At 44.6% G+C, this 24693-nt stretch overlaps 1 protein-coding gene across 4 annotated transcripts in view; it reads right to left on the bottom strand.

The window, feature by feature from the left end:
- Window positions 1-24693, bottom strand: part of GHR (growth hormone receptor) — an 820074-nt gene that overhangs the window by 427569 nt on the left and 367812 nt on the right. For all 4 annotated transcript variants that reach the window (XM_069221472.1, XM_069221475.1, XM_069221483.1 and 1 more), the window contains one exon: window positions 1305-1366. The gene's annotated coding sequence lies outside the window, so the exon portion shown is untranslated. The remainder of the gene's footprint in view (window positions 1-1304; window positions 1367-24693) is intronic.

Genomic DNA, 24693 nt, shown 5'->3' with positions numbered 1-24693 from the left:
GAAAATACCACTGGAATTTTCTTGTCCTAACCATTTGGTGCCTTCAATCTGTATCTGGGGTCTTATGACTAGGTGAAGCTGGCAGGTGGTCTTTGTGTATTGCTCTCAGGCAGTGAGTCACTGGGGAACAGATGTGGGCAGGATAGGCCATCTCTGATTCGATGAGGGGAAGGAGCTGTCACTTACCACACTTGCACATCACAAAGGCAGTGCCCAGCACACTCACAAGATTTTTTGACACAAGTCTTTTGTGTCCCTAGATAAGCTGGGGCCCGGGAAGGGAGGCAGGAAATTCCAGATATCTCTGGGGGTGGAAACCTTCAGAACCTTCTCCTACTTCAAAGTGGGCACAAGGTTTAAAAAGTGGACCCTCAGACCCAGCTCTTCAATACACCCCTGGGCCTGTGGGAGACTCAGAAGGATTGCTGTGCTGCTCTACAAGAAGGAGTGCTAATCTGCTACCCTGCTGCCTGAGTGAAAAGTACTGGACCTGCATTTAAAACCCAAGTCCACCACAGTAACCCCAAGGGTTAAATGGCAGGCCTCCTGATCAGAGCCACAGAGGCACTACTTTTAGTTTTGATCTCAAATAATTTATTAAATTTTACTCTATTTTTGTAAAGTGGTAAGTGATTTTTCTTGTATTGTGTCTTCACTTTATTACTGCTGAAGTGCTGCATAAATTCCTTACGCATTGCCTCTAATTCAAGCCTGACTGCTTTTGTGCCAAGCTACCACAGGCTTAAGCACATGTTAATCTGGGGTTTGCTTGTGATTTCACCCTGACATGAATTGCGGTTCCTGCTTCAGTAGGGTTTAGCCCCCCTCAACCAGGAACCCAATTTCTAACATACATGCTTTTCTCCCTTATTGTTAGATGACACCAAGCTCTTAACAAAATATCTGCAAAAAAATAATAACACAGACACCTTCTACCCCTAGCTAACCATAGTTCGCATACACCACACTCTCCTGTCTTATCACTAGTCAATCATTGTTGTTTCCTGTGCATTAATGCTTCAGTAGAGAACATACTGTTTGTCATCCTTTTACGTCATATGTATATAGGAGGGTTTGGATGATGTTTTTTTATAACTTCCAAATTAAAAAAAAAGCACAAACTCACATCAGGCAGTCTTAGAAACCGAGCAGAGCAGAGGTGTGTTGCAATTTTACCAGAATTACTACTATTGAAACCATTTTAGGAGTGCTTACATTCTAATACGACTATTAAAACACAGAGCAATAATTCATAAGTCATATCTAAAGTGTTTGAAAAGTATAAAATGTGAAGTCCAGCATACCTTCTTCTTCCTGATGTTCAAATTCAGTAGCTTGTTTTATGCCACCTACTGATCATCAATGTCTGTGAAGAGCGAGAAAACAATAAGAGAATGTTGTAAGTATAAGGAGAACTTTTTCTGCATCCATTTGCTACTTACTTTTCCTTCATTAGCCCAGGGCCTTTGAAATTTCAATGGAAATAAGAGTAGCTCTACCACAAAGCAAAACACAGCCTTTTGTAGTTTTGTACATGAAAAGATATGATGTCTGGAGTACAAAAAGGTAATCCAGTGAATCTGTTCTTAGCAACGAAGCTTTTACCGAACAAGAGCATATTTTGCTGTGCTAATACCAAAATATATATGTAACTATCTCAATCTTAGTTATGAAACCGTATCTAAAAGGTATTTAAAGATAGAGGATGTGACAAATGGTGCAAGAGTAACCAATATGCACAATCGGTCACTACACACATGCAAACAACTTTCCCTTTGTATAATATAGGGGTTTAACACATGGTTACAGACAGCACATATAAGTTTGTCATCTACAATGCGATAAAAAATATGTCATCCTATTCAATTCTCTGTTCCTAATATTCATAATGTTAAATGTATTATATAAAATATTAAGGCCTCTTATTAGACCTGGGTCGAGCCACCACTCATACACGGAACTAATTCCAACAATCACCAAACAACTCTGAGCGTTTTTATAGCTTCACTGCAGGGGCAGAGTGGTGATCAGTAGTAAAGATCAGCATGGTGCCTACAGCACCCTATGCAGATATCTCTTATCCATTGTCCAACCCTTCAGGGTGACCCATAGTTACTGGTGCATATCTGCCAGACATTGCATCTATGCTGGCAGAATCACCCAGGGCTGTCGTTCCTCGGTTGTATAATGATTCCTGGAAAATGGGGAATCCTGATTGCACATTATGGGGGTCAATACAACCTCGGTGGTCTTTTAACAAGACCGCGAGGGACCGCCGTGCGGAAGACTGCCAGTAGTGGCGGTTTGCCGCTCGGCGTATTATGACCGTTGGCTGCCCTCCGTCGTTTTTCTGACGGAGAGCCGCCAACAGCCATACTTGCGGGCGGCGGGGAAGTGGAGGTTGCTCCACCTCCACCGCCACGCCAACAGAACACCGCCCAGCTAATCACGTCCTGTGATTCTGCACGGCGGTGTTCTGTTGGCGGTGTGGTGTCGGCGGAGCTGCCCCCATGGCTCCCGTCCCCTCCCGGCGGATCGACGGAACAGGTAAGTTGATTGTCCGTTAGGGGAGGGGGGTGGGGGGGTGTTGTGTGTTGTGTGGGTGCATGGGGGTGTGCGTCTGTGTATGTAGGGGGTGTGTGAGTGCGTGTATGCTTGCAGGGGTGTTGCATGTTTTGGGAATGAGTGCATGTATGTCTGTGGGTATGTCTGTATGGATGTGTGCGTGTATGTTTGAATGTGGGTGTACGCGTCTGACTGTGTGTGTGGATGTTGGCATGTATGTCGGTGTGTGCGCATGTATGTGTGTTGGTGGTGCCTGCATGCGTGTCGGGTGTGTATGTGTAAGGTAATGTCGGGGGTCGGGGTGGGGAGGGGGGCCCTGCCACCTTTGGGGGGGTGGCAGGGGTGGTGGGGGGTGTAGGGGAGGGAGTCAGGGTGGGGGTGGGGTGTGGCAGAGACCCCTATCAGTGCCAGGGAAGGAATTCCCTGGCACTGATAGTGCTTACCGCTATCGATTTCATAGCGGTTCCTACCGCTGGAAATCCACGGCGGTAAGCCGGGTCAAAATACCGGCGGCGGTATTGTGACGGCCGCCGGCTGGAGACCCAGGTCTCCAGCCCAGCGGGCGGAACGGAGAACCGGCGGATGACCATGGCAGTAACCGCCATGGTCATGATGCCACAAGGTAAGACCGCCAGCCTGTTGGCGGTCTTACCGCCGGTTTAACACCCACCGCCAGGGTTGTAATGACCCCCTATGTGCGGTATTGATCTAGGAAGCCTTGTTGTTTACTTTTGAAAGGAAGTTGGCAGGATTAAAGGAGTATCTCATGGCTCAGTGGGTGACAGGAGGCATCTCCTCCGTATCAGGACACACAGAATCTCCAGGGATTCTCTCAACTATATTTCTGGTACATCAAGAGAATCCCCAAGAACTCCTTGAGCCTTAGGCAGCTAAGCATGTAAGTTATCACCTGCTCAGAATTTGAGAGAACCATGCCATCCCATCACCATCTTTCATTCTAATCATAGCAGCAAGTACTGCTACTGAATTATAACATGGTGAGCGTGAGGCATGCGGTGGATGAGCAGATCCCATCATCTGAATGGCGGTATCCCTGCCTCCAGCATTACTTTGTAATTGGTCTCCAAGAGGTGAGGTGAGGGCCCTTGGAGGAGGGAAGGGGATACCTCCCTCTGTCTAGGTTTAACACGAAGCCTAAGTTCTGTTCTAGAACATTATACTAGATTTGTTATGCTATGTAAGTCTGCATAGCATGAACATCGACCTTCAACAGGTTGTAGTGTGTTTTTGTTTTCATTTGTGGTCATTTTTGGGCAGGTTAGATATTTTGTTTTACCAGTTCTTAAAAATATACAGAGAGAGGGAGTTGGCTCCATCCATAGGAATACTTCTGTCTCTCCTCATGGGACTGACTATTAGTAGTATCATTCTGCCTTCCAGTTAGCACCTCCACTGTAATGACGAGGGACTATTTTAGATTTGAAAAGTAAACTTAATCATCAAGAAGATTGCCCATTCAGCCCCTCATCTCTTGCATTCATACTACAGAAAGCAGTTATTACTTCTTTTTTCCCCAGGATTGGCAAAGCTAATAGGGCAGGCTTTAATGTGATAAACATTTGTGCATGGAAAGCATTAGTGAGTTCCTGTATTTACATATGTTGCTACATTGGAGACAGCGCTATTGCCTTTACCAATGTTTTTCTGGTTTGATGAGACTTTCCTGAACATTCCAATCAGAATTAACATAAGATCATAAGCATCATTTTACACAATTACCCCTTAAAACTTAGCAATGCTACCTCTTTAAACCTTTAGTGAAAGCCGAAGTTAATCATCTGACTTTCGACTTAGCATCGTAGAAGTTCTGCACAAGAGAAAACTCACACAAGAAATGAAGCGCAGAGCAGAAAGATTTACTGTGGCATTATGATAACATATGTGTAGCCTCAATCAATCAATCAATCAATCAAGAAATTTGTAAAGCGCGCTACTCACCCGGAGGGTCTCAAGGCGCTGGGGGAGGGGGGACCGCTACTGCTCGAACAGCCAGGTCTTGAGTTGCTTCCTGAAGGAGAGGTGGTCTTGGGTCAGACGGAGGTGGATGGGGAGGGAGTTCCAAGTCTTGGCTGCCAGGTAGGAGAAGGATCTTCCTCCCATGGTGGCTTTTCTAATGCGTGGCACGGCGGCGAGGGCGTGGCTGGTCGATCGTAGCTGGCGGGTGGGAGTGTAGAAGGTCAGGCGGTTGTTGAGGTACCTGGGGCCCAGGTCGTGGAGGGCCTTGTGTGCGTGGGTGAGGAGACGGAACGTGATTCTCTTGCTGACGGGGAGCCAGTGCAGGTCTCTCAGGTGTCCGGAGATGTGGCTGTGTCGGGGGATGTCAAGGATGAGGCGTGCGGAGGCGTTCTGGATGCGTTGGAGTCTTTTCTGTAGTTTGGCCGTGGTTCCGGTGTAGAGGGTGTTACCGTAGTCCAGTCGGCTGGTGACGAGTGCCTGGGTGACCGTCTTCCTGGTTTCGGTGGGGATCCATCGGAAGATCTTTCGGAGCATGCGTAGGATGTTGAAGCATGATGATGAGACGGCGTTGACTTGTCTGGTCATCGAGAGGGAGGAGTCCAGGATGAAGCCCAGGTTGCGTGCGTGGTCCGTTGGTTTGGGTGCGCTGCCCAGGGCAGGGGGCCACCAGGAGTCGTCCCAGGCAGATGGTGATGATCCAAGGATGAGGACTTCCGTCTTGTCTGAGTTCAGTTTCAGGCGGCTGTTCATCATCCACTCGGCTACGTCTTTCATCCCTTCGTGCAGGTTGGTTCTGGCGGTGGCTGGGTCGTTGGTGAGGGAGAGGATCAGCTGGGTGTCGTCGGCGTAGGAGATGATGTTGAGGTTGTGTTGGCGTGCGATGGCTGCGAGGGGGCTCATGTAGACGTTGAAGAGGGTGGGGCTGAGTGATGATCCTTGTGGTACGCCGCAGATGACTTCGGTGGCCTCGGATCTGAACGGGGGGAGGCGGACTCTCTGGGTTCTTCCGGCGAGGAACGAGATGATCCACTCTAGTGCCTTTTCTTGGATTCCGATGTTGCTGAGGCGCTGCACTAGGGTGCGATGGCAGACAGTGTCGAACGCTGCGGAGAGGTCCAGGAGGATGAGGGCCGCTGTTTCCCCGTTGTCGAGCAGGGCTCGGATGTCGTCAGTGGCTGCGATGAGGGCGGTCTCGGTGCTGTGGTTGGCTCGGAAGCCAGCCTCACTTCAAGTAAAGTACAAAGGCGTTTATTTGAGACGGCCAGGATTATTTGAGTGTGCATCAGCAAAATGGTGTGACAACGCCAGCTGGTTCTCTGTGTTACCGTAATCTCTCAATTCTCCTGAGCGTAGTAGCAGCTAGATTTTACTTCCTAAATGAGTAACGTTACCGCAGGCCACCCTCCACCAAATATAAACAAACAAACACACTTGTGGATGTTCCTTAATAAACTCTCAATGACCTACTAAGTACCACAAATATCTAAAAGCATATTTTATCACTTGTCATTGTTAGGGATGGTAATTCATTTTTATCTCCCCCATCACAGCCATGATGGTGAATTCTAACTCGCACCTGGACGACGCAACAGTCTCTTTGGCAAAGCTATTGTTACTAAAACAGCAGACTGATCAAAGCGCTGGAGTATAAGATCTCTGTAAGAAGACCATATTTTTGTTGCCATCAAAGCGCTGGTGTATAAGGTCTCAGTAAGCGGGCTATATATTTGTTGCCATCAAAGGGCTGATGTATAACATCTCTGTAAGTGGACGATATATTTGTTGCCATTAAAGCGCTGGTTTATAAGGTCTCAGTAAGCAGGCCATTTATTTGTTGCCATCAAAGTGCTGGTGTATAAGGTCTCAGTCAGCGGGCCATTTATTTGTTGCCATCCAAGCGCTGGTGTATAAGGTTTCAGTAAGCGGGCCATATATCTGTTGCCCAGAGACACATCAACTGATTATAGGGGGCAGACCAAATTAGATTTACAGCCCTGTGCTTCGCTTACAGAGCAATGTACAGATATCTACTCTACTGCTTATTTCATTAAGGGCACTCTTATCATCAAACAATAATGTTTTGTTACTATTAACTGTCGACATCAGAGACCATATGATAGAAAACAGGATTTTTTTATCTTGACCCAAGATAATAGAATTCTCTAAGATACCCAATAAGACTTTAAGAGATCTTCCTGAGGCTTCAGTCGCTCCTTAGGTTTATGAAAGATTTTGCCTGTAGACTAAATTGAGGAAGCAGGCTTCTCAGAGTCAAATGTGCATCATACAAATGTACTCAATTAACCAATAGACATAAAACCGGTACAGAACGTGCCTGGTTCCTACTTATAATCAAAGTCGGATTACTGCAACATTGACTACACAGGGCTGCCCAGGAAACAGCTTTTAAAACAACAGAGAATTAAATAATAGGGTCTGTTTCAGCTTCAAGATATTTCACTATTTCACCCCTACACTAAAAAAGCTAGTGGATTCTATCTTACTCCTGTGGGTCATGCACAAACAAACAGGGACAAAGCCCTGTCTCTCCAGAAATTACTGCAAAAAGAACAGACACAATGCTGAACAAATCAAACATTCAACCCCAGTCACAGATCTGGGTTTAATCCATAGTTTTTTTCTCACCACACCACCCCAGTTTGGACCCAGCCATATGCAAATCAGTCATGACCCTGATCCCTACTGGAACAGTCCAGCCCAGACTGCCAAGCCGGATCCTCCCTGGACTGGAAACAAGCATCCAGGGACCAGTTTTGTGGTAACAGCCCTCATCAGCCAGACTAGAGTGAATCTAGTGGCACAATGAGCATGGGACCTACGTCTGGGCATACCCTTCCCACTTAGGGTGACAAAGCAAAAAAACAGATGATAGGACGGAAGGCTGAACAAATCAAACATTCACCCCCCTTTTGTGACTGGAGGTAAATGTTTGATTTGTTCAGCATTCCACTGAGTGGTTGGATAAATCTAGGATTTACAATATCTGGTACATTATGCAACCAAATTTCAGTTGGATCCATCATGGTGGAAATGTTTTCATGTACCATGTCTCTGCTTATCAGTTGCAGCTGCTAATTTAAGGAGGAGAGGGGGGCGGATGGGACACGAACGTGCACATATACACTCCCTCAAACCCATTTATTCACACACACGTTCATATACACCCATCCATTCGCAACACTCATTATGAAATATTCAAACATACATGCACACCGAACATTAATTAAAAACAAAATACACTTACCTGCAGCACTGCCTTTGGGGTCCCAGGAGGGTTGGGTCTGCTGCCTTCCCTCATTGGTTGACCTTAGGTCAGCCAATGAGGGAAGACAGCAGTCCCAAGCCTCTGAGATTCCAGGAGGCTTGGAACTGCTGTCTTCTCTCATTGGCTAACCTTAGGTAAGCCGATGAGGAAAAGCAGCAGCTCCAACCTTATCACAGAGTGGGATGGTGTCAGTGAGACTGCTGACCCCACCCCACTCTGTGACGAGATGTCACTGGCACGCCCTGGGTGCTCCAGGGCTTAAAACTGAGGTCAGAGGCAATGAGTGATGCTACCCCTCATTACCAAGGGGGAGGGCCTCGAGGACCTTTGCTGAGCTGAGAAGGTCCGCCCACAGGAGCTGTGACATCCTCAGCCCAGCAAAGTTCAGCTAAGGCCTTTGCCTTTGCATTTAGCACATGTCTATCTCCTGGCTGCATAACCTGAAAATGAAGAGTGTAGGCTGACCTTTGCTCAACCTGACAGACTCTCTTCTTGACGGGCACAAGGTGAGGGGCGTGGCCCATCAACCCCTATGGATGGGCCACAGCTGCTGGTTATGGAAGGCTCTGAATAACAAGCTGAAACGTCAGCAAAGCTTCACAGTATTTCAAGAACCATTAAAGCGCCAAACAGAATATGACTTACAACCTACACTACACAGAATTTCTAAAGTATTTACAGTTCAGACACGCCCTCCTGCCGTATATAGCAGAGCTTAATGACATACCAGCCTATAGCCCTCTAGAGGCCATAATCCTTTTGAAAGCTCTGACTACACGCAAGATCTATCAGGTGTACCATTCCATCATTTGTGATTAGTACACCAGATCCCTTCAGCGACCTATGTGAGACCTAAGAGAAGGACCTGGGATAGCTCTCTAATGATGCACTGCCACCACCCATTCCCCCCTCCCCCAGGCAATCAGCCATGGATATGGCTCGTTATCTTTCAGTGCTTTATGTTTATATGGTGGCTGACTGCTTTTTCTAAGTACCACTTGTTGTATAAAGTGAGAAAATCAATCAAATTTTTCTGGAAAAAAAGAAGTACTTGATGATCACTTTTTTGAGTCAAGTCTTAGTGTCATAACCTTCAAGTACAGGACACCCTGACCTTGAACCATTTAGTGTTATGCTTTGTTGCTCTGGCACTTCTAGGTCCCCCCATGCTCTGTGGTCACTATGATGTCACATGCTAGCACTGCACCAGACCCTTACATTAGATAAAAATAGATTGTGTTGACACCGCAGCAATTTAATTTTTCACTACCAAGCGCATTTCCAACAGCGTCTTTTCATGATGCTTATTCAGTGAAATGCAGGTATAAATCAAGTTTAAAATCAAGTTCGTCAACGAATTTTGGCTATACGCTCAGCAACTTGTATGCTCACACCATGAAATCCCAGGAAAAAAGGTCCAAGGACAGAACGCTGAAATCCAAAACACACAGCTCTGTACTTCCAACAACTGATAAGAAAGTAATGACAAAAGCCTAAACAAATAAATCCGATAATGTTCACCTTCTCCTAGCGTAACCACAAAGGGAATTTATAATAATACAAGAATATATGAATTAATGCAAATGTACATCCAGGGTGCAGAAGGGCACCTGGCTTCAAGCAGCAGACCAAATTCCTAGCAGGAACTGACACCAGGGTAACAGGGTCTGGTGAAAGAGTCAGTTGACAGTACTGCACGAAAAAGCCAAGGACTTGAAGTAAGAAAATGCAAAATGTGGAAAAATCAGTAGCAGAAAAAAAGCATAGAAACATAAAATGAGGAATATAATAAATACATTTTATTCCGAATATGTTACCATTGCAGTTATTGGTCATTTGTACAATGCTCCTTACCACTGTTCTCTAAACTTTGCCAGATTAGTTCAGCTAGTTGTCCAGGGTTAGTTAGGCAAGGAAGTGTAAGGAAGGATGTGAGGCCTACAGGTTCCACTAGCTTTAGGCCTACTAGCTTAGTAGGCTGGCGTTACCTTCAAGTTGGTGGGGAAAGGTCAAGTTATTTTATAGGTCTTGAGCACATATGCTCTGCCTTCTAAAAAAAAAAAAAAACGTAATTCACTGCACACGAGGACCTTCCAAGAAAGAACGCTGTCACAAAGAGTTCCTTAAGATAACTTGAAATCCTTCATCTACTAAAAAGATCAGGCTTCGGAAATAATCTCTATTAGTTCATATGAGATATCCTTTCCAGCAACTACTGCAGAAATAAAGGCAAAACAGATGGAAATTGCGAGTACTGGACTGAAGTACGCTGTGTTACCACTGGGATCTTAGTAGATTAGAGGCAACATACATTTAAAAGGCAGTTTTGAAGGGAAACCCATATTATATTCCAATAATTTTCCATTGTCCCTTGAGGCTAGTCAAATCCCAGCAAAGGCTCCATGACTATTCGCAAGAAAAAAACAAGCATTTGCAATGCAACGGGTCTTGCATTTCCTTGAGTTAGAGCTATTGGCGTTGTAAATTCATAACTGGACTTTTTTTGCCACATAAATTGGTCAACCCTGCCTCATATTTTGGTAGTTTCCTGCCACATAATTCCAGTGGTCCTGTATATAACTAAAGCACTTCCATTTACCTTCTTCCTCTTTCTGCAGCCACAAATGACAATGTTTCCATTTAGCATCCTAATTTAAATCTGCATTGCTAATTTCATTAGAATACCACTTTCTCCCACCATCAGAGTTTCTGGCTGGCTAACACAATGCCCAAAACAAGACAGCCACGGAGGTGTAACAAGAGAAATAAACTAGAAGGGTCACCCAAACATCTCATAAGTGTTCAACATTCATAGTCTAATAAGGATGTTAAGTTGACCTGAATCATGGTCATAATTGCAATTAGGAGAGATTATTAAAACATATACAATTATCATATAAACCAAATGGAAAACTTTATCAGGAATAAACGTTTGGCATTACACTGTAATTCTAAAAACAACCCCTAGAGAACACCACAATGAAAATAGCGTTTGTAAGAAACATGGTCATGTTACCATATAGATAGCCCATAGAGGGCATAACCACAAGAAAAGAAAATGACGGCATAGTGCATTGCACATTTTCAGGGCTGACAGGCCTACTGCGATGATATTACAATCAAGACCCTTAAAACACAAACTACTCTCAACTGCAAAACAAAAGTTCAACCCATGAGAGGGTTTCCTATCTTGGGGTCCCCACTAACCTAGTGTGGGGACCCAGAGATGGTCTAGACAGAAAGAGCAGGTTGTGGTGAATGTTTTGAAGGTGGTCCCATTGTCCTAGGCCCACCAAAGGCTGAGTTATGGACAAAAAAATGTTTTGTAAAAGAATGCCCTGCAAAGCATTATGGGATGATCAAGTGCAGCAAATAGTGTAGTATGTTGAGTGTAATGCTCAGAACAGTTCCTAAAAGACACCACAATAAAAATATTATTTGTAAAAAACATGGTCATGTAACCATATAATTAGCCCCTAGAGGGCATAACCACATGAAAATAGAATGGAACAAAGTAATGTAGTACAACCATATATTTAGACCCTAGAAGGCATAGTGCCTTACACATTTTCAGGCCTAATGGCGTGAATAGTGGGAGGGGTTATTATTTTGGGGTCCCCACTAACCTGTGAGGGCCACGGCTGCCTTTGAGCATGAAAGGGAGAGACAAAAGAAAAAAATAGTTCACCCACGCTGAAGTATATTGGCAATCGTGCAGTTATCCATGTAACAGGGTCATTCTGCAAGGCGGTAACAAAACTGCCTCAAGGCGGGAGAAATGTAAAACAATTACCAATCACATCAAGGGATTTTTGAAAGGCAAGCCCATGAACAAGTGAAAGTGATGGGCATGATGTGGGTGACTTAAAAGCCCACAATACTTACAACAGGTCAAAGTGCTTGCGCGCTTGACCTAATGATTTCAACAAAATTACTAACTAATGTTTTGTAATCACAGTTTCAGGTTTCTACGTATGTACTGCTACTCTTAGCATATAATATAATATTTAACTTAATGAACGCCAAGGTACAAAATTCAGTAATTATGCAATTATTGCCTTACGAGTACAGAATTCTGGGGGTCATTCTGACCCTGGCGGTCATGGGCCACCAGGGCCGGGGACGGAGGAAGCACCGCCAACAGGCTGGCGGTGCTTCAGGGGCATTCTGACCGCAGCGGTACAGCCGCGGTCAGAAACGGAAAACCGGCGGTGTCCCGCCGGTTTCCCGCTGCCCTAGGGAATCCTCCATGGCGGCGCTGCAGGCAGCGCCGCCATGGGGATTCCGACCCCCTTACCGCCAGCCTGGTTCTGGTGGTTTTGACGGCGTCGCCATGGGGATTCCGACCCCCTTACCGCCAGCCTGGTTCTGGCGGTTTTGACCGCCAGAACCTGGCTGGCGGTAACGGGTGTCGTGGGGCCCCCTAACAGGGCCCCACCAAGATTTTCAGTGTCTGCAGAGCAGACACTAAAAATCGCAACGGGTGCAAATGCACACCTTGCACACCTTCCACTCCGCCGGCTCCATTCGGAGCCGGCATCCTCATGGAAGGGGGTTTCCCGCTGGGCTGGCGGGCGGCCTTCTGGCGGTCGCCCGCCAGCCCAGCGGGAAACTCAGAATTACCGCGGCAGTCTTTTGACCGCGCAGCGGTATTCTGACGGCGGTACTTTGGCGGGCGGCCTCCGTCGCCCGCCAAAGTCAGAATGACCCCCATAGTGTTCTTTACTGCTGAAGTCAATCAAAACAAAACAAAACAAAACCAGAACGAAAAATTTCAATAGTTTTAATGCAGGATGGAAGTGACCAGAAGGCAGGCCTCCTCCACCTTCGAACCCAGGATCTAGAACAATATCATATCGACATCAGGACCATTCGTACCCTCCTGAAATTTAGAAAGAAACTGAAGTCACAGTTCTTCAAAGAACATAATCACCCTTATCAATAGAAACCTACATTGCCTATTTTATAAATAGATTTATATAGTTATTATTTTTAGTAACATGAAATGTGTATTTTCTTTTGTTAAGTGAATATACGCACGCTTTTAATCGCGTGTTTTTGTAGGATGCAATGCTTTTGTGGTTTGCCATGTCATGTGAATAAAATTTATTTGACTTTGACAGAAACCTACATACGAACTGCCTCATTGTAAACAATGTTGAATCGTAGTCAACTTGCCTGCTGTTCAGTGTTCCTTTGCTCCCAGGATAGGTTGACTTTGTATAAATAGAAATAGAAAGTCTCTGATTCTGATACAACAAAGTAAAAATACAAATACATACACTTATATTCCTTTCACTTAGGAGGAGCTCCACGAGACATATTATTAGACTACTAGTACACTCATAAGGAGTCATGGCAAGGTGCTTGATGCCCTAGGACTCCATAGACACTGCAGCTACCTCTGCATGGAACATTTGATCTTTCTATGTAATCACCATTTACTGAATAATAAGGAATTAAGGAGGAACTAAGGGATCCTTAAACTAAAGAGGAACGAATAACTATACATTTTGTTAGGGAATCCAATGTATGTATACATTGTATAACGGGGTTGTGCATAGGTTCGTATATATAAGTGCAGTTATTTGTATGGTTACTTTATAGTATCAGAATCAGATCAGATCAGAGAATCAGAGACTTAAAAACAACAATACAGAGTGGAAATGTTACATAGACAGGCTTAGGGTAGTTATAAATTGATTTCGGTGGAATTAAGTTCATTATCCAGTGAAAATCGATTGTTTCATTGTTGATACATTGTATTGTACACTAATCCGTCCCTAGTGCCACTACAGTTTTTGTAATCTAGTTGTATTGCTCAGGCTACGGGGGTGAGGTAGGCAAACCCACTTTTTTACCTCTTTTCTTTTGCAGACACTTTTTTAAAGAAGCAGTTACAAAATAGAAATTTTAAATTCGATGTGACCACTAGGTTTTGTTTTGAATTACCATTAAATTGAGTCCTTGAATCATTTTTCTAGCTATTCCCAAAACGAAGTTATGCATTATAAGGAGTTATAATGTAACCCAGTGTGCTTCTATGGGAGAGCCACCCTGGCTTAAGTGAAAAACAATGTTCAAGGATTTTCACTGCCGGGACATGTAAAATGTAAGTGCCCATGTCCTACATTTTATATACCCAGTATCCTGCCTTATGGGTGTTCAGGGCCTACCCAGGGGCGACATATTAAATATTAAAAAGGAAAGTTTAGGCTTGGCAAAAGTTTAATTTTGCCGCATCAAATGGCAGTTTAAAACTGTGGTAGGCCTGAGACATGATTTTCAGTGTTACTTTAGTGGGTGGGATAGTGAGTGCTGCAGCCTTCGTGAAGCATTTAATTTACAGGCCCTATGTACAAATAGTAAGACTTGTAAGTGAATTAAATATGACAAGTGGGTGGATGCCATTGTTATCATGTTTAAACAGGAGAGCAAAATCACTTTTCGACTGATTAGCAAGAGTAAAGTGCACTGAGTCCTACAGCTAACAGAAAAAAAGCCAGCAAAAAATAGGGTATTGAAGAGAAAAACTCTTGGGGAATACCACCGAAAATATGGTAATTTCCAACAATTGCTTTGTTTGATGATGCCTGCTTGGGCTCTGAAACATATGGTGACATCATTCGTCAGATGCCCATTTTCTACTTCGGAAAAGGAAGGGCCCATGGGAAGCTGCTGACAACCACTGATGTAGATACCAGAGAACAACAACACTTGGCAAAGCAAATAGCTCTTGTATATGCAACAGCAATTGGCTTTGGAAAACTGTTTTAGCCATGCTGTACACCAGCCTGAGTGTTGTTCAGCATTGCTGGAAGTGAGTGGAGTAGGATGGGGTGGGGTAGAGTGTTGGGGTGGGCAAATTGGAGTATGGTAAACTGGGGTGGGTATATTAGGGTACACTGGAGTGGGGTTAGGTTGAGGTAGATTGGGGTGGGGTAAATTAGAGTAGATTTGGGTGAGCAGATTGTGGCAGGGTGGAATGGGGCAGATTGGAGTAGATTGGGTGTGAATTACACTGGAGTGAGGTAGTTTGGGGTGGGTAGTATAGAGTGGGGTAGATTGGGATAGGTTGGGTGTTGTAGGTGGGCTAGATAGGAGTGGAGTAAGATTGAGTGAGGTAGATTGGAGTGGGGAGACTGAGGACGTTTGGAGTGAGGTAGATTGGGGTAGAATGGACTGAGCTTGATTGAGGTAGACTGAAGTAGTTGGAGTGGAGTAGATTGGGGTAGATAGGAGTAGCCTGGAGTTGGGTAGATTGAAGTGGAGTAGATTGTAGTACATTGGTCTGGGGTGCTCTGGAGTGGGGTAGATTATTGTGTAGTAGAGAGGCTAGAGTTTGGTAGGTTGGTGGGGTAGAATGAGGTAGTATGAGCTGGGTTGGAATGGGATAGATTTGGTTGAACTGGAGTGTGATACACTGGAGTAGAATAGATTGGACTATATTGGAGTGGGGTGAGTGGATTGGGGTAGATTGAGTGAGCTGGACTGGAAAAGGATAGATTGGGGTAGAATGGACTGGACTTGGATGAGGTAGACAGGAGTAGTTGGAGTGGATTGGAGTAAACTGGAGTGAGGTAAACTGGGGTCGTTTAGATTTGGATAGATACAGTAGGCTGGAGTGGGGTAGACTGAGGTAGGTTAGGTGTGGTAGATTGGGGCAATTGGGTTGGGGTAGATTGGTGTGCGGTAGACAGGGTAGATGAGTAGATTGGAGTGAGGTAGGACGGGTAGATTGGGGTGGGGTAAATTGGGGTGGGGTAGACTGTGGTGGGAAGATTGCGATAGACTGCGATGGGATAGATTGGGGTGGGGTCGATTGGGGCAGATTCAGGTGGTTCAGATTGGGGTGGAGTAGACTGGGGTAGGATGGGTGGGGTAGATTGGAGTGGGGTACATTGGATTTGGGTAGATCGGAACAGGCTGAGGTAGACTGGGGTGGAGTAGTTTGAGGTACATTGGAATGGGTTAGATTGGAGTGCGGTAGATTAGAGTGGGCAAATTGGGGTGGGCATATTGAGGAAGACTGGGGTGAGGAAGATTGGTGTGGTGTAGATTGTGGCAGATTGCGATAGATTGGGGTGGGGTAAATTGAGGTTGGATGGGTGGGGCAGATTGGAGTGGGATACATTGGAGCAGGGTAGTTTTGGGTAGATTAGAGTGGGATAGATTGGGGTAGATTGGAGTGGGGTGGATGGGAGAGGAGTGGGTTGGTGTAAATTGGACTGGGGAAGATTGTGGTAGGATTGTCATGGAGTAGACTTGAGTGAGGTGGAGTGTTCTAGACTTGGGTAGATTGGAGTGTGGTGGAGTGGAGATGGGTAGGTTGGTGTAAATTGGAGTGGGTTAGATTGTGGTAGATTGGAGTGGGGTAGGCTGCAGTGGGGTAGATTGGGGTAGGTTGGGTAGAATGAGGTAGACTGAGCGGGGTTGGAACGGGACAGATTGGATTGAACTGGAGTGTGATACACTGGAGTACAATAGATTGGACTGTATTGTAGTGTGGTAGGGTGGATTGGGGATGATGGAGTGATGTGAACTGGAATGGGATAGATTGGGGTAAACCGGAGTGAAGTAAACTGGGGTAGATTAGATTGGGGTAGATGTGGTAGACTGGAGTGGGTTAGACCGAGGTAGGTTAGGTGTGGTAGACTGGGGCAATTGGGGTGGGGTAGATTGGTGTGCGGTAGACAGGGTAGCTGAGTTGATTGGAGTGAAGTAGGTTGGGGTAGATTGGGGTGGGGTAAATTGGGGTGGAGTAGACTGGGTGTGGTAGATTGGGATGTGGTAGATTGGGGTAGATGGAGGTGGCGTAGACTGAGGTGAGGAGATTGTGATAGACTGCGGTGGGGTAGATTAGGGTGGGGTAGATTGGGGTGGTGTAGACTGGGGCAGATTGGGGTGGAGTAGACTGGGGTAGGATGGCTGGGGTAGATTGGAGTGGGGTACATTGGATTGGGGTAGATTGGAACAGGCTGGGATAGATTAGGGTGGTAGCTTGGGGTAGATGGAGGTGGGGTAGATTGAGGTGAGGAGATTGTGATAGACTGCGGTGGGGTAGATTAGGGTGGGGTAGATTGGGGTGGTGTAGATTGCGGCAGATTGGGGTGGTTCATATTGGGGTGGAGTAGACTGGGGTAGGATGGTTGGGGTAGATTGGAGTGGGGTACATTGGATTGGGGTAGATTGTAACAGGCTGCGGTAGATTGGGGTAGGGTAGTTTAAGGTACATTTGAATGGGTTAGATTAGAGTGGGCAAATTGGGGTGGGCAGATTAAGGAAGACGGGGTGAGGAAGATGGGGTGGTGTAGATTGTGTCAGACTGCGGTAGAATGGGGTGGGGTAAACTGAGGTAGGATGGGTTGGGTAGACTGAAGTGGGGTATATTGAAGCAGGGTAGATTTGGGTAGATTAGAGTGGGATAGATCGGGGTAGATTGGAGTGGGATAGATTGGAGTGGGGTGGATTGGAGAGAGGCAGAGAGGGGTAAAACGGAGTGGGGTAGAGAGGTGTGGATTGAAGTGGTGTAGGGAGGGGTGGTTTGGGGTACATTGGAGTAGAGTATATTGTGGATTAGAGTATGGTAGATTGGAGTCGGGAGATAGGACTGGGGTAGAGGGGTAAATTGGACTGAGGTAGATTAGAGTTGTGTAGATTAGCGTAGATTGGATATGATAGAATGGGGTGGATTAGAGTGGAGTGGACTGTAGTGGGCTAGATCATAGTGGGGTAGATTGAGGTAGATGGGGTGAAGTAGATTGGGGTGGGGTATATTGAGGTACACTGGAGTGAGGTAGGTTGAGGTAGATTGGAGTGGGAGAGACTGGAGTGGGGTAGAGTTAAGTAAATTGGAGTAGTGTGGATTGGTGTAGGCTGAAGTGATGTAGATTTAGTGGGGTAGGATGTAGTGGGGTAGATTGTAACAGGGCAGAGTGGGATAAAAAGAGTGGGGTAGATTGGAGCATGGTTGATTGTGGCAATTGAAGTTGGGTAGATAGGATAGACTGGAGGGGGTAGATTGGGTAGGGTAGATTGGAATGGGGTAGGTTTGGGGAGATTGAAGAGGAGTGGAGTAGGATAGATTAGATTGGGGTGGAGTGCGACGAAATGAAGAAAGGGTGCAGTAGCACATGGAGGGAAGGGCCGAAGCAGTGCCATGAAGGTGGAGAAGGAGTAGTGCGATGAAGAGTGAGGGGCAGCGGTGCCAGGAGGAAGCGAGAGCATTATTGCGATGATGTGCACTTTCCTCTCTAATCAATAGATGTGTACGCAATTTGATTTAAAAATTGAAGAAAAAAAAAACATTTCTGGCCCAGGACGCACTTACCCCATTGCCAGTGGTTTTAAATGGGTGTATTTTGTTTAAAAAAATGTATTGATTTTGTGTATTTTTTTGTCTTTGCATAAAATTTGTATTGCTCCAGGCGAACAAATGCAATACTGATAAATGTGTGTGTCCATAATACTAAGGGCTCCAATTGCCAATTTAAGCTGCGTCCTCCTTTTTCATTATCTTTTAGCCACCAGCGATATGCTTGAAATTTGCCAGTAGACAGCACCGATTGCATGGGCAGTGACGACTAGTTTTTAAAATCAGTCTCATTTTACCATCTTTTCAGGTTAGGGCTTTATATACTGTTCTGTTTGATTTTGCTGTTGCTCACGTTCTGCCTGCAAAACACAGCAGCTTCTCCCGCTTCATTGCAAAGGAGGATGTTGGGGTTGGGGGAAGCAACGTGGAATACTGAGTCAGTGGCATGTGCTTGTTTGGTGGAAGGACACAAGTACTTGGTCCGTGCTCTAGGGGAGGGCAAAACACAAGAAGAGCCATGACGCATGCATGTCATGACAAATAGGAATAAAGGATATGAGAGCAATATCGCAGCTAACAAATGGTAAACCTGTATGCAGGCCTTAGCACAACAACTGTAAATAATATGTCTCAAAGAGACTGGGCAGGCGCTGTCTAGCCGAAACCTAATAAATGGCCTCCACTTGATCTCTGTCTCTCAATCTTCTTACTGATCGCTTTATGAATAAGTTACATGATGATTTACACCATGCCGGTTAGGGCTCCATTTAAGTCGGCTTTCACATTGTACCTCCATTTATTTAGGTACATGGAAAGGCAATGTTTGCGAAACACAATCAGGGGCAAAGTGAATACAATGATGAGCTTGGTTAATCTACCTACAATGTCTGTATTGCTCCAAATGCCACACAGATCTTTGTAACCACCTTTTCACTTTGAAATTAGGTAAATCTTTCTTCCTAACCTACATTTTTTAAATGCTTTTAGAAGCCCTGGGCATTCTTCAAAAAACAATTGACATTAATTATTGGGAATAATACCGTGTGTGCTTTAATTACTATCCTTAACTAAAAACACTTTATTTTTTGCATGATCAGCGCTCGCCAACGAACACTATTTTGATTTTGCATTTTATTTTGAATGTTTTGCAGGTATGCGTGGGGGACGAAGCAATCACTGGAGTTAAACATCACAAGGAGGTAGAAGAAAGGGGGATCTCGGTGGCTATCAGTTGATGGGGATAGCTAAAATATTGATTTATAGAAAAAGTAGATTCAGTTGCTGACATTAACTCTACTGGTTAAAAAAGGAAAACCGTACCTAGCCACATCTCTAGGAATCTGGGCATCTTAAAAACAGCGGCCTTTTAGACTTTTAAACACTGTGCTGCATTGTAGATGGCATTATGCATAACAGGTTGTGCTGTGCAAATGAGCAGGCCTACCTCCAAGCTGCCAACATAACGACATGTGCACCCTTCCATCAAACGTCAGGACATAATGTGCCGGCGCGTCTGTGGCGTGTGCTTTGCAGGGGCTCGTGTCAGAGGAACATTTACACATCAGCTCACTTCCAGCTGTCGTGCTTGGAACAGTTCAGTGCAGCGTGTGGAATGGGTCAAATCCATTAGTGACTTTTCATCAAGCGCCTCTTCATGTCCTTGTGTTGCGCCCCAACTATTTTTGGTCTTTTAGACTATTTTTATTGACCCCAAGTATTTTAGAACTCACGCCAGACTTCAGTGAGCCATTAAACAGACAAGGCTTTTGTACTTCCCACATCACAGCCTGTTTTGTGAAACCCTTGGGCCGACTCACAAAAGAGTTTATAAATACATGAAGCAGCGCTACTCCAGTAGTATTAAAGGTACTCATGAAGGCCTTTGTGAATCGGCGCCATAACTTCGCCTTATCGACAACAAACTCCAACTGCTTCCCTTTAGGAGTGAAATTAGGCCGTGTGGTGGTTTGTATGTTTCCTTTTTTATTTAATTAAGCCAGAACGGTTTTTTGCTAACTTTGTGTAAACAAACGCAATAAACAAATTGCCTCACCAAACAGTTTTGCAGTAAATTTCGTTTGCAAATGTGCAATAAATTTACCTTTAGGTGAGGTTAGTGGGCAAGGTTACTTTTGATGTGTGATCTCCATCCGGGGTTCAGGGTTAGAAATGGCTGTATCTGTAGAGATTTTTCTGTGTTTCAGGGTAAATATAAATTTTTGCAGCCATCAAGAGACAGTCTGTTTTGAAGCAGCGCATATTTGGTGGTGTGTGTCCAGCTAAACCCTGCCAGGAAAGATTTAAGGTGCTGCGTAAAATGATATTGTAATTCACCGCTAGATACCTCCCACTAAAACTGTGGGTTGGCACCGTGCAGCCTGATCAGCATTATCCACCCAGCCTCTTCATATACAAGGTGGGAGATAAGATGTTCGGATCATCAGAAAAAAACGTTTGGCAGTGGTAGATGTGCATATCTCCAACGGAACTTGTTAGATTTATTCACATTTTTATGCTCATCCCAGTTGAATCAAGGTGAACAGAGAGACATCTGGAAGATCAAATGCTCTAAGACTGAAGCATACAATTAGGAGCAGTGGAAATATACACTTAGAGACTGAACACAACTGCTGTTGACCATGTGCTCCTGGCACAGATTTTCTGCAGTTCAAAGTTTAGGGCTAGAAATGGCACCAACGGTGTAATACAAGTTGTGACCGTTCCAGACACAATTATATACTTCTGAGTATTAACAAATATTTTACAAGGCACCCCGCTCAGGTAACACATGTAATTCTAGGTGAGTTTATAGAGTGAGAAAGACACAAGAATACTGCCCTGCCAAACCCATATTCTGCGAAGGTCTTGGGGGGAGGAGAAGGCGAGGGGGGGCTTAATCATACAGAAAAATAGTTTTTTCTATGTAAAAGAAAAAGAAACAAAATCAAGTAAATGCATACATGATAACAAAAATATCGATGAGCATCGTCTGCAGGAGCAAACCCAGAGCAGTAGTAGGCATGGACATCTAGAACTTCTGTGTATTACCATGTGTACCACTCAAGTATTCAGAGATGCCCCAAATAGTTGGAAATCCATATAATTCATAGGTATAAATCTATATGGACTTTTTCCTAACCTTTTGTGAATCAGCCTTAATTTATTTTTAGGTCTGGCGTCATCAAAGACTTTGATTTTACGAAAATTAAAAGTTTAACATATTAAATTAAATTATAAGGGCTTTCAGAGACCTTTCTCATCGATTAGTCTGCTGCTATATCATTCACATTTTTCTGCCACCCACTACAGAATACAGCGTAAGGCATTGAGTCAGCGCAATTCAGCCATGAGCTAACTTCGCTATTCTTCTCTTTTACACGGGGACATATACACACACAGTAGTTCCCTTAAGGAACCACTATCGCAATGTGTGATTTTGTAGACAAAGATGTTTGATTTTAGCCAATGTTCTCTTTCATTTACATTGTCATGGGCCAAGCAGCTCCTGTAACTATAATGTTTCACAAATAAGCCTGGCAAAACAAAACAAGCATTGGCAAAGCCAAAAGGATTTTTAGCTAACAGCAGACCTCTTAGATTTGTGAATCCTTGATCATTTGTCAGTAAAATACCTTTCCTCGCTGATCATTGTAAGACATCCAAGTACATGTAATGCATCTATCTTCCCTCTCTCCCACCAAAGACACCACAAAAGGAATTGAAGCTGCTCAAGGTCCTAAGTATCATGATGATAACTCGAGTGAGATAAAATATGCACCACTGAGTTCGTTAATGGTATCATCTGCTATTTACAGCATTGCCAGTGGGGTTGTTGTTGCAAGTGACATGAAAACATATTATTACTGAAAGTAAATTCTTGTGACCACAGCTATGAATGTAATGTAAAACCAGTGATCACATTCAACTCGTAGATACCTTCTTCACAAGGCTCAAAGACCTGGGGATATTTTGATGGCAAGGGGAATAAGTCTCGTGAAAGGGAGGTGAATTAAGGGAGATGATCTGTTCTGGGGTGCCCATAGTTAGCAGCTTGTCAATGACTTGCAGTCAGCACTGAATCCTCATGCTATTTCAGAAGCTAAGGTTTTAATCAAAAGACAAAGCAGCTGTGAAGACTTCAGCTAATTCAGCTTACTATATATTAATTTGGCGAGAAACAGAAAATGAATAACACGGTTAGCACGGGATAGTGAGGGAGTATTGCACATGCTGACCCCATGCACTTCTGAGAACGCAAGGCCTTGCCTGTGAGATTCTGCAATGTGATATATTTGTTCTCAGCCTACATGAGGAAACATCTGATGTAACTAATTATATATATATATATATATATATATATATATATATATTCAATTAAAAAACAAAAGGTTACAGGGACATTAGGTTCTGAATTTAATCATACAAAACAATAGAAATTCAGCAGTTATAGTTATTTCAAGTAACTATAACTCACGCCCTAAGGTAACCACAACGTGCGCCCCCGCCATGCAAATGTTTTTCTTCAATAATATGATGGCTAATGTTTCATGTATATTTTTAATGATGTTATAGAAGTTGTCATGAGTGCTGTAATATCTGGGGAATTAGAAGTGCATGGCTGAGTGATATTGCTAAATTGCAAAAACCAATCTGGTTCTCACAATTAAAAATCAAGACAAGTCCTTAATCCAGGCCGTCAGATAATCTAACAGAAAAGTGGTAGCCACCGCCAAAAAAGATTTCAAGAGGGGAACCTGGGATAACCTCCTACAGGCCGCCAGAGCAAATGGCTCATTCTGGAACTTGTTGTCCTCGGGCTGTAAGGATGAGCATGGCAGTAAAGATAATAATATTGCAGCATCTGACTGAGTAACACACTTTTCCAGCCTTTACTCACAGCTGGGGGAAACGCAGGGGCACGGCTGCAAACATATTGGTCCTGGAAATATCACTGTGTCCTCTGGGGTGGGAAGGAGGGTGACTGCCTCCAAGGGGATGTCTCTGAAGGGGTTGATGCTCAATACGTTGATCTTGTGGGAGGGGAAGTATCCGTAGAGGAAATTAGCCATGCCATAAGGAGTATTGTTTCTAATAAGGTCCCTGGACCAGATAAAATCCCCAGAGAGATTTGTTTTTGAATGATGTATGCATCTGAAGCACCTACATCTCAGTAACTTTCACTGCAATCATGAAAGGTACCCCTTTACCACCTACATGGACTGAGGCTGAAATTATTCACATTTTAAAAAAGGGAAGTCGTGACCAGCCCTTGAATTACAGACCAGTCAGTCTCATTGACAGCACCCACATTTTTTTTTCAGCAAGGTTACTCTGAGTAGACTTCAGAATTGGCTGTCACACCTACAGGCAGGTTTTAGAGAGTCCATTTGCACCACGGGCCAAGTTTTCCATTTACAGTTGTTGCACGGGAAGACTCTTACCCTGGGTGGGGGACATCTCTATGTTTATTTGTCGATCTGCTTACTGCCTTCGACTTAGTCCCGGGATCAACCTTATGACGAGTCCTTCCGAACTGGGATTACTCACTCACTCCCTCGACATCATAGTGAGGCTGCATTCTATAAACTATGCCCAGGTCAGGTGTGGTACTATAGGAGAAATGACCAACCCATGTCCCCCGGACTAGAGGAGCGAGGCAGGGGTATGTACTTGCCCCCCACACTGTTCACACTCTATATCAATGGTATAGTATATAGTGGGGTATTTGGATGCGTGAGATAGTGATGCGCCCAAATTGGCCAACATGCAGGATCTGGCCCAAATGTTCACCGATGATACCCTGCTACTTTCCAAGTCTACAATTCGTCTGCAAAGGTTGAACGTTTTTGTAAGTTTACAGATCTGGAGATCAATGTGAGCAAAACTAAATATACGGTTCTGAACCAAGGGCAAACAACTAGGGCAAACCCCATGCTAGTAGTAGCCCCTCTAGAAAGGGTAAACACATTTGATTACCTGGGTCTTACACTCACAGAGCAAATGGAATGGCAAGCACACATCACAGAACACCGGCTTAGGATGGAGCAAGCGGTGGCCGGGACCACTAAGATGTTGGGTGGTTCTCAGTTTCACCCTGTCCAGCTGGCCCTCCAGATTTTCAATTATAAGGTCGCCGGGATAGCGTCATATGGAGCCGACTGTCTATGGTGTCTATGGTGTAAAATCGCTTAATGCACCAGTTGCTTGGTGTACCAGTTAGCACTTCGTCTTTACCACTTAGGAGGGACCTTGGGCTGAGACCACTGTCTGATAGAATAAGCCTTCGTCCCCTGCTCTACTGAACGAGGATCTGGGTTACCTAATTTTCAGGTGGAAGTACACATGACCAAACTATGCCATCAACCACAGGACAAGAGAGCCAATGACTGATGTGGACTGAAGCATCATCCTACGTAGTAGGCTGTCATTGATGGAAGCAAATGACACGCAGACACACCCATGACAGAGCTGAGCTGGCCTAAAGGCCCTCTTACTCTTACCTAAAGGCACTCTTACTAAATATTACAGTGGAAATCTTCTTCTAGAGTTT

This window comes from Pleurodeles waltl, chromosome 1_1, assembly GCF_031143425.1.
Source record: "Pleurodeles waltl isolate 20211129_DDA chromosome 1_1, aPleWal1.hap1.20221129, whole genome shotgun sequence".
Classification (NCBI taxonomy): domain Eukaryota; kingdom Metazoa; phylum Chordata; class Amphibia; order Caudata; family Salamandridae; genus Pleurodeles; species Pleurodeles waltl.
The sequence above is the reverse complement of the archived record's forward strand: the minus strand, read 5'-3'. Positions and strand labels throughout refer to the sequence as shown.